General features: G+C 38.4%; 1 long non-coding RNA gene across 2 annotated transcripts; it reads left to right on the forward strand.

The window, feature by feature from the left end:
• The first annotated feature begins 1,399 nt into the window (after nt 1-1,399).
• LOC110119310 lies at nt 1,400-14,792 on the forward strand. Of its 2 annotated transcripts, XR_007224721.1 has the most exons (10): nt 1,400-1,862; nt 2,164-2,325; nt 2,443-2,961; nt 3,034-3,130; nt 4,561-4,765; nt 4,866-5,493; nt 5,633-5,790; nt 5,886-5,987; nt 6,140-6,297; nt 14,193-14,792. It is a non-coding gene; the product is annotated as an uncharacterized LOC110119310 (long non-coding RNA). The 2 variants fall into 2 exon arrangements; XR_007224704.1 differs by having other exon boundaries at nt 1,400-2,325.
• The last annotated feature ends 304 nt before the right edge of the window (nt 14,793-15,096 follow it).

A 15,096-nucleotide genomic window follows, 5' to 3' on the forward strand; every position in this document is an offset into this window, starting at 1 on the left:
TCATCGGTGCGCGAAATAATGGCGCGTGAACATTATTGATTATCAGCATTGCGATGCGGTAAGATAATGGTGGTAATAAAGATTTATTTCTCATTTCTATCTTATCGACAGATGGTTAAATGTCAAAAAATTTCAAATTCGAGGAAATATGAATAGATGGCAGTGCATGACATATTCCACGAGTTACAGATATTCACAACCTTTTCAAATAATTCTTCTGATCATCTAAAATATGTATGTATATGAAAATATACAATTTTAATAATTAAATATTAAATAGTGAAACTGTGAAGAAATGGTAAAGTTAAATACATTTTACCTTATCAAAATTGCAATATCCTATTTCATATAAAAAGACTATTAGTTTTTTTTCTAAAAATCTCATCAAACGAGAATAAACGATATAAGTACATACATCGAAAGTATAACTAAGGACGTAATTTTTATTTTCTTTAAATACTTGTTTCATGTATACTCCAGTTTCATCAGTCGGAGATAAGTAATGTCGGGGATGATAGCTATTCGCGATGGCCGTGCTCGACGGAAGTTTCATAAGCCGTTTCGCGCACATGTCGCGGCGCGCATCGCATCGCCGAGGGCTGGAAAAAAGCTGCGATATTAGAGCGTGGACGTGCACCATTCTCTCTATCCGGCCGGGAATCCGCTAATATTTGAGATTTCGGTCTCGTATATGACGCTACCTACGGTGACATCTGGCACGGATCTTAAGACGCTTTATTGCCGGCAAGAAGCGTTTGCAATATTGTCACGTAATAAAGGGACACCGCGAGGGAAACACCTGCGGGACACGAGTAATCGAATTTCCATTCGGTCCGCCATTGGATCTTTCCAGCGTTGCGTAAAACGGTTATAGATCGTTTTATAAGAATGACACGCCTTACCAAATGAAAAATGGCAATCCTTTAGTAATTTTGAATTTAACTTTTTGTCTTATGATATTGTGTGGAAATTTGTGATATTTGTGGACTAAAATTGAAAAATTTGTCGTCATGTTCGTAGTATGAATTATAGGTTAAGGTTAACTAATAACATGGATTGATTGATCAAATCGAACCAATTTACTTAGTGTTTTCATCGTACGATATGAGAGATAGGACAATAACAATATATATATACTACAACTTTGTAAGTTTTAAATGTTATTATTTATAAAGTGTTATAAAGTATAGGAAACTGGACAACTTCGAAAATTGTATGTCATAATTTGTAATATTTGTAACGTCAAATCCAATAAACGTATACTTTCAAATAGATAGCTGCTAAATTTTAATTAATAATTGCGCTGTGTATAATAACATTTAAAACTTACAAAGTTCGTAGTATATATATATTGTTGTTGTCCTATCTCTCATATCGTACGATGAAAACACTAAGTAAATTGGTTATAAAGTGTTATAACGCTAACAAAGTATAACCTTATAACACTGTGAACAGATGAAATCATTCCATGTGTCACGCGGTTACAAATTAGATTTTATAGCAGATAATTAAACATATAATATTCTTCCGCAGCGAAAAAGCGAAATTCTGTAAAATTTTATGTCAATTCATGTAAATGATGAATCTTTTTATCGCTTACTCTTTATTATATAGTCAAAGAAGCTGCGAAACAAAGTGAAGGATTCGACGTTTGCGAATGGAAAGACGTGTCACAGGAAGGAATAAAAGAATAGTGAAGAAGGAAAAAGAGGATTGCGATCAAAGAGAGGAAGGGTAGAAGTGGTTGGCAGCCGATCCGTCTCCGACATGTCTGATTGTTCCCTTAACGATCGGCTGACAGGGAAGACGTATGTCGGTGCCATCAGATAATGCGACCGGCGTTGATGTGTACGCGGCCCATGGTACGCGTAAGCGTTTTGTAAACGCTTCGCACGTCTCCATGGTGGCGTTCGTTCAGCGACATCTTCATAACGTTCTGGACAAAAAGACTGTCATGTTGCGTCGCGTTGTTGCGTCATGGCCCACGAACATCGATTCAATCGATTCAAAAATTCTCGTATCTGATGTTCCACCTTTTTATCTTTTTAATTATTCAACGTTCATCGTCAATATTCTTATTGAACAAATTTTCTTCAAGTTCTTTAAGATCTATTTGATCTTGATCGAATAATATGAAATAATATGAAAATCTTTGGGTTACAGGTTCGTGTTTGAGAGAAAAGAGCAATTTTGAGGCACGTTTTATTTCATGCTGATGACGAGAAAAATCGAATGGTGTAATTTTTATGGAAATTTAATAAGAAGATGATTATTTAATTACGTCCTTATAGCCTGTTCTCGATCACTTTTTTAAAAATAAGTTAAGTAAGTTATTCAACCATTGGTATAATTGTACTTTTTTTCTCACTTGCAATTTAACTTGATTTTTTAATATTTTACTTATATTATATTATTTATTTATATTACTGTATCTATTCGTAGCCTATTTCATATTTTATACCTTGTTCGACCGTTCGCGGAGAGACGCGATCTCGAGGAAGCGCGTCGACAGGAATCTTAAATTCTCGTTACGATTATACAATCGACGCCACGAAATGATCGATCCCCTATTTCGTTTAGGATAATAGAGGTAGTTGAATTGATTATAACACTGAGTTAACAAATTACAATTTACACTTTATTTCAACAACTTGTAGACATAGACAGTTACGCTCGGTGCTTATAGATATAAGTTAAACAGATGACTGATCTAAATCAGATATAGACAGTGAAGAGATGTTGACTGATCCGAAGATGATGAATCAGTGAAGTTCGGTGACGATGCTGTCGAAGAGGAAAACTATCGCTGGATGTTGGTCGCTCCACCACCGGTCGCGTGCGGGTGGAAATGACCGTCGAACAAGGGAAAAACCCGACTTTCTCATTTTTTATCTGATGGAACAATAGCCATAAGGAACCTCTTGAGTCGAAGGTGTTTTATACCAATTAACGGCCTTAACGGTAAAATTGAAAAGCTTAGGTTTATGACAGTTCCTTATGATTATTACGGTCCGACTAATTATATTTGCACAGCGAGTGGTCGCGTTGACCGAGGGATGAATTCTGATTGATGTAAAGAGTCACCGGACGTAACATATCTACTATTCTGATAGTATTTCGTGAACATAAGGTAAGGAATATTCTTCGATTGATCCTAAAAATATATTCCTTGTGTGAAATTTCCTGGATTTCAGAATTGAAACAAAAAGCATAGCTCGCAAATAAATTTTTATTAAACAGTGTTCATCACGAGTATTATATTTCTTAGCGTCACAGTGATTTTACAAAGAGCGCTATTATATTAGGTCATCCCATAAGTTCGTGCCGACTTTTGTGTATACACTTCATATGTCGATTTATGAACATACGGCGATAAGGGACCAATGCACTTGAGCTTAGCTGATCGAGAACAGGCTAGAGCAGATTTTCGTGGATACAAGATCGTAATATAGCGAACACAGTGACTTCTAACAGTAAAAAATCATGAGTGAAATGCGTATCCATTTTCGACATCTCATGTTATATGAATTTCGGAAAGGAAGTTCTGTAACAATTGCCACGAAAAACATATGTGCTGTTTACGGAGAAAATGCGCTTTCATCTCGCACCCGTAGGAAGTGGTTCCAACGTTTTAGAGCTGGGAATTTCTGTTTAGAAGACGAGGAACGCTCCGGGCGTCCTCCTCAGACAGACGAAGATAAAATTCGGGATCTTGTTGAAAAATCACGAAGTTTGACAGTTCAAGAGATGTCAAATGTTCTGAAAATACCTAAGACAACGATTCATAGATGTTTAAAAAAAATGGGGATGGTGTCAAAGTTAAACGTTTGGGTGCCCCATGAACTTACGGAACGGAAGCGTTACAAAAAATTGTCTGAATTTAATTGGGAAATTTTACCACATCCCCCATATTCCTCAGACATTGCCCCATCTGATTATCACCTGTTCAGAGCATTACAACACTTTTTAGTAGGTAAAAAATTTGAAAATATTGACATTCTCAAAAATAGCTTAGAAAATTATTTTAAAGAAAAACAAGAGAAGTTTTATCGAGACGGAATAATGGCCCTACCAGAAAAATGGGAAGAAGTTGTACAACGAGAGGGGGATTACATTTTTTCATGAAACTGAAAGGTATGTAAACAATCTTAACATATATAACCGCTCAAAAAACGGCACGAACTTATGGGATGACCTAATATTTAGTGCGCTGCACAGAAACATACTTTTTACATGTTGTGATGGAACAGAAGATCAAAATGGTACGGAAAATATTACAAAATAGAAGGAATGTATCGAGAAATATTAGTTTGTCCGAAAAGCGTCTTTCTTTTATAGACACGTCCTTTACAACGATTCATCTTTATAGAAGCGTGAAACCTAATCTATCGAATGTTGTGATCTTTATCTTGATAGAACAAAATGGATCATACGTAATTCGATAAAATAATATAAAATGGAAAATGTTGTGCATCCATTATTGTGTTTCCTTATAAAACGAAAGAAACTTTTCGAACGACCTAATACATTGCCTCGTAGATTGAAAGCTAATTTTTGCAGAGCCTCGGATACTCGTGGTCTTCCAAAGCGCACAAAGATAAGCCGCTCTTCAAACATGTGCACGTTTCCTGTACTTCTGCAACACCACGCTGCTTCGTCGCTACTAGATCAAAAGAACGATCGAATGAAATTGTCTCCTACTGGCTTGCTTCGTTAACTAAATAAAAATTCAGTGGTGCTGAAACGTGGTCACATACTAAGAAAGGTTAAAGTTAAATCTTAAACTATCTAGAATCGTTAATCTTCAGAAATCGAATACACGTGTAATAGATGGTTGTTTTTAAAGTGGTTTCCATTTTTTCCAGATACTAATAGGCGTTCTATTATACGATTAAGTTACCTAAATGCTGCACGCGAATTCATTCGCAATGATGCACGGTTCCAGTCGATGAACCCTTGTTGAACTTTCTGTTCGTGTACAGTGTTCACGCGCCATCGTCGTGTTTAACAAGCCGTTGACGAGTCGTATGAACACGTTTCCCTTCGACGAGCGTGCACGTGTTCCTTGGGATCCTGGTGCTGGCGTGCGAGTTTGACGCACCACTTTTAAAACGGATTGACGCGCGTCGGTTTCCCGCTAATGGCAGGGTTCGCATAAACGCACAGACACACCGCGATAAGGCCAATTTGACGGATCGTTTCGCGTAGCCGACGAGCTGCCACCATGTTGTTTGTCTGTGAATATGAGACGATATGACGAATCCAAATAGACGGCCGAGAAATGGAAAGTTAGAATTTTCTGACGGTCGTTATCGTTAGAAGACATCGGAAATTAATCGCGCGTTATGCAATCAGATTATGTCCTTTGCGAAATGTCAAAGTACCAGAAGTATCGCATATTAAGGAAAAAAAGTAACTGTAAAACCAGCTTAAGATTTTTCATTCTCGTACAAATATACAAGGCGCAAGAGATGAAATCAGATTTAGCAGTATGTAAGCAAAAGATAGTTCAAATCTATAAAAATTAGCGTTACAATTTCATTTTATCGTATCAGCAGTTTGATTTTCCAACAAGAATAAATAATGTCTTCTATGTTCTTCTTTTTTATAATGAAAACTATCTATTTTTCAGGAAGAAGGAAAGGATATTTCAAACACGATATACTTTGTTCCTTTAACCCTTTGCACTCCGAATTTTGTTTCAATTTCGTTAGCAGCAGCTTCCAACGTTTTTAAGTGTTTATTTGAAATTTACTTTAACTAAAAAATAAGACAATTTAAATAAATAAGGTAAGAAAGAAATTCACTTAAATACCAGTTCTATTCACACTATTGCTGTATTTTGTAATTTTTAAGTGTATGATATATCTTGAAACAATTTCCAGGATGCAATCCTGCTTTTCCTTCGCACTCGACGAAGCAGCTCCTGAGCTAAAAACTAATGTCGAGTCACACTCGACATAGGAGTGCAAAGCGTTAATACAAAGGTAATTCGTGTTAATATGTAGAAATATATAACGCAACGATATAAAAGATCAGAGGTGCAGTGTATTAATGTAATAAATAATATAAATTCTATCCGACGCTATCCGACAACCTTGCATTTATCTAACAAACTTCCATAACTTTTTCATTGAAGCACACGTGACAACAAATGCACGCACGTAGCCTAACAATCATGCACATCGGATACCCGTGAAAGTGCAAGTTACAAACTCAAAAGAAGAACGAAGAAAGTGGAACAGGGGCTCGAACGAAGAAGAAAAGATCCATCGAGCCATGTGGCAGGCGCAAACGGTGTGAGTAATGGCGTCGACCAATCGCTTCCAGCTCTTAAAACACGAACGCACCTCTTATCCCACTCTCCCTTCCTTTTTTCTTCTTTCTCTTCCTTTTGCATCTCTTTATAGGTACGTCTTTCCTCTTTCGTTTAACCGATGAGACGCGTATAATAACGAGCGAGCTATCATCAACGGGATCATTATCATCGATCGATCCACGGCCTTCGCGTTCCCCCTTCTTCTTCACCCTCTTTTTTGTCTCTCTTTCGCTACCTTTCTTTCGTTTCTCTTTCCTTATCGTCGATACAGGATAAACGCATATGTAGAGAGGAAACAGGCGAACGGCCACGCACACACAGCATGGCAGAAGGAGTTTAATCACGAAATTATAGCGACCGCGTAACCTCGGTGTCCATGAAGACGTAATATTTTTCGGCCGGTACGAAGCGATTGTTTACAGCCATCGGGTATCGTCAGCGAGGGCCTGGTGATTTCGCGGCCACGAAAAACGAACGAGCACGCGTGGCGTTGGCCGATTTTCTGCGCCCTCTTCGCTCGACCCTCTGGGCCAGATGCTCGGCGCGCTCGAATTAAGCAATGAAATTATCGTACGCGCCGCACCACGGCTTCGCTCCATATTTACTGCTCCTCGAAAACGCTCGATAAATATTAATACCGATCCCGACAGAGATTGAAACCGCCGCGAACACTTGAATCGCCTCTCGTTCCCTATTATCGTTGCTGTGTGTTCTCTTCGTATCGTGTTCCTTCACCTGTGTGTTCTTCAAGCGTGCTACGAATGCGCGTTGAAATTGATAAGCAAGAGGGAAGAAGACACCGATTGTTCTCGATTAGGGTAAGTATAGTTCTAGATATCAATATATGTATCAATATGATAGAGTGAAATTTTAGTTATACGAGTTTTATTTAGCGGAATGCTATTTTATGTATTGTAATACTCGAGTAACTATTGTTGCGTAATCGTGCGCGTTTGTTAAGCTCTTTCATCTCTATTTATGCGTTTTTACGTAGCCAATGATCGTTCGCAGGTTACTCGATATTTATGAATTGTATGTGAACGTATGTATGTATGTATTTGATGTATGAATTGTAAATGTGAGTTGAAGCTTGGACGTTTAAAATTGTGTGAATTTTCACGTAAAAATATCCAGGCAATTGGCATTAGGAGCGGTTTTCTATAGAAACCTAGAGGAGAATTCAATTGTCCGCATGTTTAAGCAGATTCCTTTAGGCTGAGGTCACTTATCCGAACGTGAACTTGCGTGAAAGTAGCGTGGAAGATCAGTGAACTGCTACTATTCTACGAACTGTCTGTTCTTCAATGGCTTTAGATAAATGGAATACTATCTTAGCTGGAGAATATCGAACGATACTGTGATTACAATATAAACGAAGAAATAAATCATTTTAATCACTATGGTTTACACCGAAGTACTAGGAACAAATGGGATTTTTAACGAAGGTTTCACGCGACTCAACTTCTTATTTAGAAACTTGTAATCCGAAATGCATTACGGTTGAGGAGTACTTAGTTTTGGACCGAGAACGTTTCGTTGCGCTTAATTCGATCGTTACACGCGAACGTTCCATTGCCGTGGTCTTAATTGCGTTATTGAATAAAGTTCTTTGTGAAAACGGGGACAACTGGCCGGTACAAGGAGGTAAGAAGCATCGGTAGGACTTCGCATAAATGGCTACCAACGATTCACCGCTAATACTTTAATAGTGCTTTCTTAATAACAAGAACATTCCAACCAGACCATTTTCAAAACCATTTTATTCAACTTTATACCATATACAAGAAAACAATATCAGAGAACGTATTTTAGTTATCAACTTCCCTTTCTAACACATTATGGTCTCTATTATAGATATCCCAATTTTGTATTATGGTCCTTGAATTTTCGTCTTTAAATTTCACCGTTGTTTTTAACGTTCTAAGAAATATTATAAATATAAACATTCCGTACTCGATGTTATGTATATTTTTATAGATTATTAGTTAACTAGATGATAAAAGTATCTGTTCTTAATGAAACTAATTTTAAATTTTAGCCCGTTCTGTCTTCTTTGCAAAACCGTTTGAAAAAGTGTTTCTATCATTAACAATTAACAGAAAATAATTTTTTTCATAGTCTAAAAGAATCTTTTAAGTGTTTTTAATTTAAAACTAAGCCAAATTTAAACCATTTCTCACAAATAGGAAAAACACGATTAAGTGATTGAAATGATCCATTTTAGAACGACTCAAAGAATGCGATAGAGTTGAAAAAAGTATAGAATTAAGAATGAAAAAAATATTATATGTACTATATACTTATATATATATATAAAGCGTTTTGAAGGACAAAACAGGAGCAAAAAATATGAAAGAAGTTTTTGTATCTGTAACAACGTCTCAAATTGACCAATGGCTGGACTTCCGTGGATCGAACTCATCAAAAATCTGTCGGTAAGCAGCCGTTTTCTGGTGAGAAACGAGCCGCTGAAACCGCAAACGGTCGTCAGAAATATCGGTTTCCGTTCTCTGGAAGATTTCCCAAACGTTGCTTGAAGAAATATCCTGAATCCATCGGTCGACCAGCGGTAAAGCATAGAATGGGCGTGGAATTAGCGATCCGGCGCAAATGGTGATGCTTCAATGATTCGGACGTAGCTTGCTTCTTCTCCGGATTATCCCAGAAGTAGCTGTTTTCGCTGGTAATATGGCGACGTCGTGCAAGAACAATAACTTCTCCGATCAGCAGAAACAGCTCCACGCTCTACCATCTTGATATTAACGTTGTCCAGCATCGAGAATTTCTTCTTTCGCGGTGTTTACTCCGAACTGGATGATCGATGACCCTGGAATGAAGAAAGTTGCCACGATTATCCTCTTTCGTCGTTCAGTTCAGTTCATATTGCTCTGTGAACCGACGTTTCTTTCGTTTCCTTGGTTCGAGAAATCGCGAATGAACGCGATGAAATTGTAACTATAGAGGTCTCGCGGCCGAGTATTCTTTTATGATCATAAAGAATTCTTTAATTTTTTGAACTATCGTTTCCTGTATTTGTTGGATGTTTCAAGGCTCCTTGTTTAATATAGTAGCGTATTGATTGGCAACCAAGTGATTGCGTATTTTAAATAAGAAGAAAAATTCAAAATTTTTGAGTAAAAATACAATTTTATTCAATTAGGTACTGTCCGTTTTTGTCGATGACCTTTTGCCATCTTTCAGACAGTGTCATAGTTCCATGTACATAAAACTTTTGATTTTTGCCAACAAAAAACTGAATTAAATATGATTTTACATCATTAGTGTCATTAAAAATTTTACCATTTAAGGAGTCCTGAATGGAACGAAATAAATGGTAATCTGAAGGCGCAAGGTCAGGGCTATATGGCCAACTTAAGTTTCAATAATTTTTGGCGAGTGACTAAAGATGTGTGGGGCTTTGCATCATCATGCTGGAAGACAACACCCTTACGATTTGCCAATTCCGGCAGCTTTTCTTCAACTGCATCGCTCAGTTTGGCGAGTTGTTGAACGTACACGTTTGAATTAACCGTTTGGTTTCTTGGTAAAAGTTCAAAGTACAGAATTCCTTTATAATCCCTCCAAACTGACAGCATAATCTTTTTTCGGTGAGTCTCGGCTTTTGGTGTCGTCTGGGCTGGTTCATCTTCCATCATCCACGATCTTTTACCATTAACGTTGTTATAAACTATCCACTTTTGGTCGCCAGTAATCAGTCGTTTCAGGAATGGATCAATTTCGTTGCGTTTCAGAAGCGAATCGCAGATGCTAATGCGCTGCGTCAAATGAATTTCCTTAAGCTGATGAGGGACCCGTAAATCGAGTTTCCTGACATAGCCAAACTGTTTTAATCTTTCTTCAGTGCATGTATGCGATACATCGAGCTTCTTTGCAATCTCACGCGTTGTGCTATGATGATCTGAATCGATAATGGCCTTGATATGGTTCTCATCAACTTCAACAGATCGATCAGTGAAAAATCGCCAGAACGAAATTTGGCAAACCAATTTTGACACTGCCTTTCTTTCAAGGTTTTATTCTCATATACGGCACATAACTTCTCGCGTGCTTGCGATGTGTTCTTGCCTTCACGGAAATAATACAATAAAATATGTCTAAAATGCGCGTCTTGTTACTTCATTTTTAAATTTGGATAAAAACGAAACTAAATAACTAATCGATAGAATTTTTTTACTAAATTAAACGTGGAAGTCCAAACAACAAGAGAACAATATATATTGGTTTGAACATGCTGACAAAACAAAAGAGTGTGCTAAGACCACGTATTGACATAATCCGCAATCACTTAGTTGTCCAATAGCTGACAATTGACGTTAGAACAAGATTCGATAGATGGTAGAATTGGTCTTTTCAATTTAATCCTCGAAGCGAAATGAAATTTCGTATGCATCGATCCATTTGGTTAGGAAAATTTGATACTTTTAATACCTTTCGCTTCTTTGGTAAAAGTGAGAGGTATGAGCGAATTTTAACAGTAAAGTTTCTTACCACAACGTTGTACATATATATGTTAATAATTTATATATGTATATGACGCTATAGTGATTTTGGTCTGTATAAGTAGGTCCCTGTATCATCAAGTTGTCGTATTATTATAACGTCAAATTCGTTGTTTCGATATGAAATCATATCCATTTTATAAAATTAAACATTTTAAAAATTTAATTATTTTTTAATTAATTAGTACAAAGACTACCAAAACATATTATAATCGAAGAAGCTATCTAAATCGAAATTTTAATTCGATGGCCGAACTGCAAAAATCCAGTCAAAGATCGATCGGTTAAAAAAGATATGACAATCGTCAAATTTGTTACGTTTAGAATTTCCTTTCAGAATTAGGACAATGGGAAAATCGGTCGGTTTCTCGTCGAAAAAATTCTTCGGCGTGACGAACGCCAAAGTCATAATATTTAAAGCGACGAACCGATCGCGAGACATCGGATTCGACTAGAGTTTTTGGAATGTTACCTGAGGAAACGTGCGGTTCTTTTAACTGTGCCGCGTGACGAATCGTTCTAGTATCAGTTTCCAGGTTCGATACTTGCTGCGTTAAATATCGCGTGGAACTTTGGACCTGAGGTACCTGTGCACGCTCAGGATGGTTTGCAAGATTTTCTTTGAGATTAGGCGAAAAGGCGGGTTCTACGTTTGTTGTTTCGTTTCAACAGCGTCGCCTGTCGCTGCACGTGTGTAGTCGAGGATCGTAAACAAAGTGGAAAGACGAGTCGATTATCTCTGGTGAAAATATGCTTCGTAGTATTTTTCAGAGTTAATTCCTTTGCTGTTGACAGGAAGTAACTGGATAAACTCGTTCGTTTCGTAATGATAAAAGACACAATGCGTTCATAAATATACGGCGAGGGAAGTGTCGAACTTTCCCGAGGGCTTCGCCGCCATTACGACGCTTGCGAAGCGGCCTCAAGCGACAGAGGATAATTGTAGCACGGAAGCTTGAACGACAGTGGGAAGTGGGTTCGATATCGATGTATCAATTTGAAATTTCACTGAAAATTTGGATTATTTTAAACACATGAGAAAACTCTAATGAAAATATTCTTCTTTCGATTTCCTGCCTATCGCTGTTGCTCTTAACTGAAAAACTTAATGAATTTTTCATTGGATGACGATAATCCTAATAGCTCTTAACTATATCTACATGGATGTAAAATAAATGTATTTTATTATCGGTCTCTGGTGACCGGAAGTATCGACGAATTAAATAATCAGTCGTCCGTGAGATCCTACAGTAACGAAATTAAAACACTCGTATAAAATAATAAGGTAATTCTATAGTTTCCAAAATAAAGCAGGCATTTTCCCACTGTAAGTTCAAACAATTCCATTTAATCCTACGACGTTTTAATTCTAAATCAACAAGAAAGAAGAAGGAGACAAAGTTTCGGTTCAATTTTTGAAATTTACCCTTTGCACCTCTCCACAGTTTACTTGCCCCTCCAAAAAGTTGCACTTTTTACAATTTCACAAACTCAGCCCTGAGAGTAGAGTAAAATCGTGATCAGGCTGAGGGGAAAAAGGCCACGCGATCCGGTGTGTTGTCCGCGCGACAGCTTTGGCCATGCGGCTGAGCGCGGCCGAAGAAGGTAATACGGTCGAGGAGCAAAAGGGCCGAAAGACATCGTCCGTCGAGTAATTACATGCCCCGGGAGAGGCCGGCAATGGGATCCGAGGAACCCGTGCGGTTAGAAGTAGGTGGTTAAGGGTTTAGGTGTGCCGCGGTCTTCGTCAAGCCGAGCGGAGGCGGAAGGGGGCAAAGGTTGTTAGAGGAAGAAGAAACAATACAGAGAGGGAGATAATAACACGAAGGAGAGAAAGAGAAAGAGAAAGAGAACGAGAAATGGAAAGAGAAAGAGAAAGAGAAAGAGAAGCTTTACCTCTATATAGGTTGCCGTGACGTCTCCGTGGTGGGATAGTCGGCGCGAGAGCACTATATTACATCATTGGCGGCCATTTTGGACCACCCAAGTCGCTGTCAGAGCATAAAAAATATGAAGTTCTTTTAGGGCCGCCTTTTTTCCGTGCCGCCAGCGGCGCGGCTCTGCCGGATCGTACCGTAACGCAGAAAGGCGGCGCGAACGCTCGAGAAAGAGAGAGGAGGAAAGGAGGATCACGGAGAAAGGAAGACAGGGAGGAGGTTGTTGGAACGAGGAGAGAACGAGTCTAGTACGGGCTGCAGCGAACACTGGAGGGAAAAGAAAGGGAGGACGAAGAGAGAGAAGGGGGTAGAAGAGGTGGTGAAGAGGTTGCTGAGGAGCTTCTTTATTGGAGAGACAAAGAAGGGAGCGCACGAGAGGAAGAAAACGGCGTGGACTTCGAGAGAAAGATTTAGAAATTGAAGAAACGCGCGGGAAAGTGTCCACCGCGGAATAACAGGGTGCAAGAGGAAAATCGTGGGGGTTGAGGGATGAACAGAATCCCGAAGTGCGAGCTTCCAAAGGAAAAGTGGAGAGACGCCGACGAAAGGAAGAAGAGTATTCTGGAAAACGTGAAAAAGTAATGAAACCAAACAAATTCGGAAACTAACAAATATAAAAAGAATAGGAAGATTCGTCCGTGGAAAATCAATATCGTGGTTGGTTCCGCTTAATCTTAATTTTCCGCTTGTAAAAGATCCGCGATAACTTAACTAGTCGTTCCCATATGAGAAACACAACTTGCCGAAGACTATGATAGAAGATAGAGTGAATGGTATGAAAAAGGATGGATGAAAAAGAATTGCGGGAGTGGGAGGACCACGCAAAGGGGTAGAAGAAGGCACGATCGGATAGGTGAAAGGAGAGAAATAAGGGCTCAACGAAGGACGAAGGTGGCGAGAGGCTGCAGGCTCTATTCGCGAGCAACGTAAAAGAAAGATGTACTTATGTAGTTAAGCCGGCGTTAGATCGTTTCGTCCGCCATCGCCGCGCCGTGGCGCACTTTTTAAGCTCTACGATTACTTATCTCTTTCCTCCGTCCATTCTCTCCCGTTCCAGCGTGATGAATCGCGACTATTCTTCATGCCGCGCGGACGCCCCGCGATTTAGCTTATGAACAATCATTAAAATCACCCTCGAAAAATCGTGGTTCCGCTTAATTTTAGGTTTATGCTTATACCGCAATACTTCAAAGTGTATATTAAATTACTATGATATATTTGTGTGTTTTGAAACGTTTTTTTAAATTTTGTTTAATAATCAAAATGAAGCGAATTCTCGTAGTCGATGAAAGCACCAATTTATATGGCTGTTATGCGAACGAAGCCTGCATTAATCCCGCAATCGCTTATCGATTGCACCATCGCACGAACGAAATTGAGCTTACAGGGTGTTAAAGGTAACGTTTTCAATTGCAGCTCCCACACCGGAGGCAGTAACGAGCCATCAAGTCTGCCGGTAATCGAATGCCAACTGCGGTCTTGTGTTTGCTCTAACGCCTTCGCGAGAAACATGAAGCTAACTAATCGCTATCTACGCTTACGTGTCTCTGAGGAAATACTACTTTCACTTCTAAATTTATGCATATATGTCGTCCAATTGACATTCGTTGCTTGTTTTTCTGTATTTTAATCGAATTTAAAGACTTTTTCCACGGAACGGCTAGAATCTGGTCGAGAAACGTTAAGACCGATTTTAATCATAAATATGATAATATTTTTCGAACGTTTCGAATATACAACTATGGATAAAATTATTTACTAAATTATTAAGAGTAGATACATAATATTGCTAAAAATTACGGGCTCAAAGTGGTGTAAGTCAGTTCATTGTTACTGTTTATAAAACGATGCTCTACGTTTATTGTCATAAAAATTCGTTCTATTTTCCAAGTCATGAAGACGTATTGTAACAGAGGATGAAGTTATACCTTAATGAATTACGAAACTAAATGGACGATATCTGTAAGAGTTGTGATACGTAATTAAATTAAAGTTTATCAAATTTTCTCTTCAATCCTTCTGCGGTTCTTAGTTACATAGCAACCAATTAGACTTTTTCTAGATTTTTCACTTCTTCAAGAATGAGGCTGACTAATGTGTCTGGACATAGTGACTCAGTCGTATTTAGCACTCGACGAGTTAATGACCTAGTCATCCAATAAAACGTTCAAAACTCGAAAGTCATTCGTTTCCTTGAAAATCTTCCCTAATTTATTTCCTCCTTTTTTCCACGAAGAAAAAGAAACTTAGGAGAACATTCATTCCAGATGAAGATAAGTCACGCGGTTATCATGTTCACCATGATGTTTCTTCGTGGTGA

The sequence above is a fragment of the Bombus terrestris genome, chromosome 1 (genome assembly GCF_910591885.1).
Source record: "Bombus terrestris chromosome 1, iyBomTerr1.2, whole genome shotgun sequence".
NCBI lineage: Eukaryota > Metazoa > Arthropoda > Insecta > Hymenoptera > Apidae > Bombus > Bombus terrestris.